Genomic DNA, 5,784 nt, shown 5'->3' with positions numbered 1-5,784 from the left:
CTTCCGCAGTCCGGCTGCAGCCAAAAAACCGGGGGGTGATGAACAACTTATGTACTTTGATACAGCAGGAGTGGAAGCCCTTTATTGTAGGACAACATATAGCAATGATCTTGGTAGATATTTTAGTCAGATTTTGCTGCTGTGACTAAAAGACCTGACAAAAATAACTTTCAGGACCCACAGTTTCAGAGATCTGTCCATAGAGAGCCAGATCCATTCCTTGGGACTCCTGGTTAGGCTCAACATCATGGCAGAAGAGTTTAATGAAGGTAAGCAGCTCACATAATGAGCAGAAAGCAGAGAGAAAGACTCTACTTGCCAGATACAAAATATATACCCCAAAGGTATGATCCCCACAGACCCATCTCCTCCAGCTACACCCTACCTGCATTGCATCAGTTTCCACATAGTTAATCCATCATGGGATTAATTTAATGATTGGTTAAGGCTATAACCCCCCCCCTAAACCTTCTTGCATTGTGTCATGAGATTTGGGGCATACCTCACATACATACTATAACATTTGCCCCTGAGCTCTAAAACTTCATGACCATCTCACAATGTAATTTAGTTAATTTTCAATAATCCCCATAGCCTCAACAGTTCCAAGACTGCCCAAAGGTTCAAGCCCAGTCTCTTCTGAGACTCAAGGCAAGCTCACATTATGAGCTCCTATGAAAATTTTTTAAAAATTACAGGTATTAAATATAGAAAGGCACAGAGTAAACATTTTCAATTACAAATATAGGGTCATAGAAAAGAGATAAGACTTTTTATTGGAATTGCATTAAATATGTATAGTGCTTTTCGAATTATGGTCATTTTTGATAATATTAATTCTGCCTATCCAAGAGCAAGGTAGATCTTTCCATCTTCTAAGGTCTTATTTGATTTCTTTCTTGAGGGTTCCAAAAGTTTCATTATACAGATCTTTCACTTCTTTTATTAAGTTGATTCCCAAGTATTTTGTTTTATTTTGAAGCTATTAAAAATGGGGTAGTTTCCCTTTCTGAGGATTTATCACTGATATACAGAAATGCCTTTGATTTATGGGTGTTGATTTTACATCCTGCAACTTTGCTGAATTCATTTACTATTTCTAGAAGTTTTCTGGTGGAATTTTAGGGTCTTCTAGGTACAGAATCATATCATCAGCTTAGTGCCAATTTCAGTTCTTTTTTTCCTATGTGTATCCCTTTAATTTCTTTCATCTGTCTAATTGCTCTGGCCATTGTTTCAAGAACTATGTTAAATAGAAATGGTGAAAGAGGGCATCCCTGTCTTGTTCCAGTTTTCAGAGGGAATGTCTTCAATTTTTCTCCATTTAGAATAATGTTAGCCTAGGACTTAAAATGGGATGGACTCAAACTTAAAGAATTCTCAGCAAAATAAACAATCTGTGAGTTGAATAAGCCTACATCTTGGGAGCAAATCTTTATTCATCACACATCAGATAGAGCCCTAATCTCTAGGGTATATAAAGAATTCAAAAAGCTAAGCACCAAAAAAAACAAATAACCCAAAGGACATGAACAGACACTTCTCAGAAGATAATATACAATCAATCAACAAATATATGAAAAAATATTCATCATCACTAACAATTAGAGAAATGCAAATCAAAACCACTCTAAGATTTCATATCACTCCCAATCAGAATGGCAGCTATTATGAAGGCAAACAACAATAAGTGTTGGTGAGGGTGTGGGGGAAAAGGTACACTCATACACTGCTGGTTGGACTGCAAACTGGTGCAGCCAATATGAAAAACAATATGGAGATTTATTGGAAAATTTGGAATGGAACCACCATTTGACCCAGCTATCCCTCTCCCTGGTCTATTTCCAAAACACTTAATACTACAGGGACACAGCCACATCAATGTTTATAGCAGCACAATTCACAATAGCTAAACTGTGAAACCAAACTCAATGCCTTTCAATAGATAATTGGGTTAAAAAAATACGGCATATATACACAATGCAATATTACTCAGCAATAAAAGAGAATGAAATTATGGCATTTGCTGGTAAATGGATGGAGTTAGAGAGGATAATGCTAAGTGAAGTTAGCCAATCCCCCCCCCCAAAAAAAAAACAAATGCCAAAATTTTTCTTTGATATAAGGAAGCTGATTCATGTGGGACAGGGAGAGGGCTCATGGGAGGAATAGATGAACTCTAAATAGGGATGAGGGGTTGAAGGGGAAGGGAGGGGGCATGAGGTTATAAATGATGGTAGAATGTGATGATCATTATTATCCAAAGTACATGTATAAAGACAGGAATTGATGTGAATATACTTTTTATTCAACCAGAGATATGAAAAATTGTGCTCTATATGCGTAATAAGAATTGTAGTGCATTCCACTTTTATATATAAAAAAGAAAAAATGGAATTTTCTGGTTAGCTTGTTTATTTTATTTTTAAATTTGTTTTAATTAGTTATACATGACAGTAGAATGGACTTGGACACATCACAGATAAGTGGAATAAAAATTCTATTTCATCTGGTTGTACATGATATAGAGTTACACAGGTCATGTAATCATATACAGACATAGGGTAATTATATCCAATTCATTCTACTATCATTCCTACCCCCATTTACCACTTCCCCTTCCTTCAGTCCCCTCTGTCTAGTCCAAAGTACCTCTATTCTCTGTTCACCCCCCTTGTTGTGAATAGCATTCACATATCAGAGAAAACATTTGGTCTTTGGTTCTTTGAGATTGGCTTATTTTGCTTAGCATAATATTCTTCAGTTCCATCCATTTACTGGCAAATTCCAAAATTTCATTCTTCTTGATGGCTGGATAAAAGTCCATTTTGTATATATTACACAGTTTCTTTAGCCATTTGTCTGTTGAAGGGCACCTAGGGTGGTTTCATAGTTTAGTTATTGTGAATTGAGCTGCTATAAACATTGGTTTGGCTGCATCGCTGTAGTATGATAATTTTACATCCTTTGGGTATAAACCCTAGGAGTGGGATGATTGGATCATACAGTTAGTTCCATTCCAAGTTTTCTTGGGGATTTCCATACTGCTTTCTTTCTATAGTGATTGTACCAATTTAAATTCAGAGTTCTGTAAACCACTCAACTTTTACTAGTAATAGAACAGGGGAGAAAAGATCAAGTGCCAGACTAGATTACTCCAATCAAGTGAAGATCCCTGCTCAGAGTCTTTGTGATAGGTAGGGAGATTGGAATCATGAAAAAGTCAGAGGTACGATTACTGAGTTGAAGGCAGCCATTCCTTTTATGATTTCTTGGCCTTGATCCCTCAAGGGTGATGGAACTGTTAAATATGCTGTGTTATTAGAAAGTGAAGTGGTTTTTTCTTTGTTTCTTATGAATAATCTGAGTTTTTTGACATCATTTTATTTCACAGAATTCCAGAATACATAATGGTAGAGTCTATCTGGAATAGTTTTCCCCATTCCCCACAGCATTATTTTGATGTAGGAGCATATTTGTAAGCATCTGGAGGGACACACCATGCCTAGAATTCTAAGTATACTTCATGAAAATTTTAGCTAGGACAGATTGAGTAGATTTTAGACCTATGACTGGATAACTTATAAAAACTTTGACAGTTAAGGAAAGGTCAAGGGGATAAAATCATGTCTTTGTTCAAAGGCATAGAAGCCAGCAAGTACTAGCCTACGGAGATGTTAGTCAGGCATGAGCCAATTGGAATATAGTCTTCCAGTATGCCTCAAAAGTGAGACACAACTCCATAGCTGTAACTTAACTAGGGAATCCCCAAATCAATGAAGAAATAATTTGAGGTATCCTTGTACATACTAGATTTACCTTCAATAAATACATGACATATTGGATACTTACCATGATAATTATATCAATGATATAAAAATAAGCCAAATTATAGTTTCATATATTAAATTTGCAGGTTATGAAGATTATTCTCACTTTAAAATATAAAATTAATGAATTCCTTCCAATATTTTCCCAATAAAGTATGATTATTTTATATTATTCCCAGGAATGTGACATTTGATTGAAATGAGGTCCCCAGTGGAAATACGATAAAGTTAATTATATAATGAGAAATAAAAACAATCATAAAAATTTCAGTGTATTATTTTTACACCTGACTAAAATGTTGATTAATTCATAACTATAGTTGCATGTGTTTTAAAACTGGTGATTATTTAAAAGTGAAATTCTAGCTTGCATTCTAAAAAATAATAATAATAATTAAAAAAAAAACAAAGTTACTAGGTGTTCCCAATGAAAACTTGGTCAAATTATTGTAAAACAAATGAAAAATGTTTGAAAGATAACATCAGTTCAACACATTTGTTCATATTTAAATCTATGTAGTACAGATTATCAGAACTACATATGATTTCTATTGGTCAAAATTATATTCAAAGAAGTTTAATATTTGGAATTATCATTGATAACATTATAGTTGTATGAGGACTTGATTGAAAATACAAATTGCAGTATATCACTTGTAAGAATTAATATGAAATTATAGGCTTCTGAATATGATTTAAGAAGAAGTGAGGTATTGATGGTTTTTATGGAAATCACTATTATTCAACATAAATTCTATGCCAAGGATATTTACTAGGAAATACAAACATTCCTTGGACTGGCAGCTTTATTCCCAATTAAATGAATATAAAGGGGATCAGAAAATTTTAGTATAATAACCTAATCTTTTTTTTCTCACTCTCACTCTCATTCTCACTCTCACTCTCACTCTCACTCTCACTCTCACTCTCACTCTCACTCTGTTCCTTAAGGGAATTTCACAATTTTTATATTATTTCACTTGATGGAATCTCAAAATCTTCTTCTTCTTTCTTCTTTTTTTCTTTCTTCCTCTCTACCTGGATAATTTCAAATGGCTTACCTCTGAGTTCAGAGATATTTTTCCTTGTGTTTATTAAGTCTGAGGTTGAAACTCTATATTGCATGTCTTCATTTCATTCATTGTATTCTTAAGCTCCAAAATTCATGCTTTTGTAATATTTTATATCTTTATTGTTTATAATATTCCCCTTAAAATATTGAGTGATCATCTGTAGTCTTTTGTAGTAAACTGTCCTTCCTCTAAATTTTATTTTGAATTCCTTGTTGAGAAATCCATAGATATTTATTTCTTTGGATTTGTTACTGTAAAATTATTGGGTTCTTGTGGTGATGGCATATTTGCCTTGATAATTCCATGAATTATTGCTTTTGTTCTTAATTTTAAAAGGCAAGCAATGTTTCTAGTCTTTATTGACTGTTTTCAGAAGAGAAAAGCCTTCATCACTCAGCCTACTTTGTTTCTGAGGCATTTCAGATATTTTCTATGGATTCATCTATGTCAATACTAGTACTTGCAATTTAGGAGGGAAGTATTTATAATTGCATTCCTTCTTTTGATTCCCCACAGCTAGCCTGGGTTCTGAGAGCTGCCCACTTATTTTCATTAGTAGGGGAGTGCCCATGTATTTTTTTCCCAAGTGCAAAAGTGTGGTACCAAATGTTCAATTTACAAACAAGGAGATAATGGCTTAGAATAAGGCTGAGTCACTGAATTTGTTTATGATATACTCTGTGTAAGACATTCATAAATCCTGAGAACTGTGGGATTTTATTTGGAGATTCCTATGATTTGAATGTCCCCTCCAAAACTCATGTCAGAATTTAATTGTCACTGTGATGGCATTAGAAAATAGAAGCTTGAAAAGATGAATAATTATTGCTATTACTGTGGTAGTTGGTTAGTTATGAGATTGAGCTTCTGTGAAAAGAATA

Source organism: Ictidomys tridecemlineatus, chromosome 8, assembly GCF_052094955.1.
Source record: "Ictidomys tridecemlineatus isolate mIctTri1 chromosome 8, mIctTri1.hap1, whole genome shotgun sequence".
NCBI classification, from domain to species: Eukaryota; Metazoa; Chordata; class Mammalia; order Rodentia; family Sciuridae; genus Ictidomys; species Ictidomys tridecemlineatus.
This window is presented reverse-complemented; position numbering follows the sequence as displayed.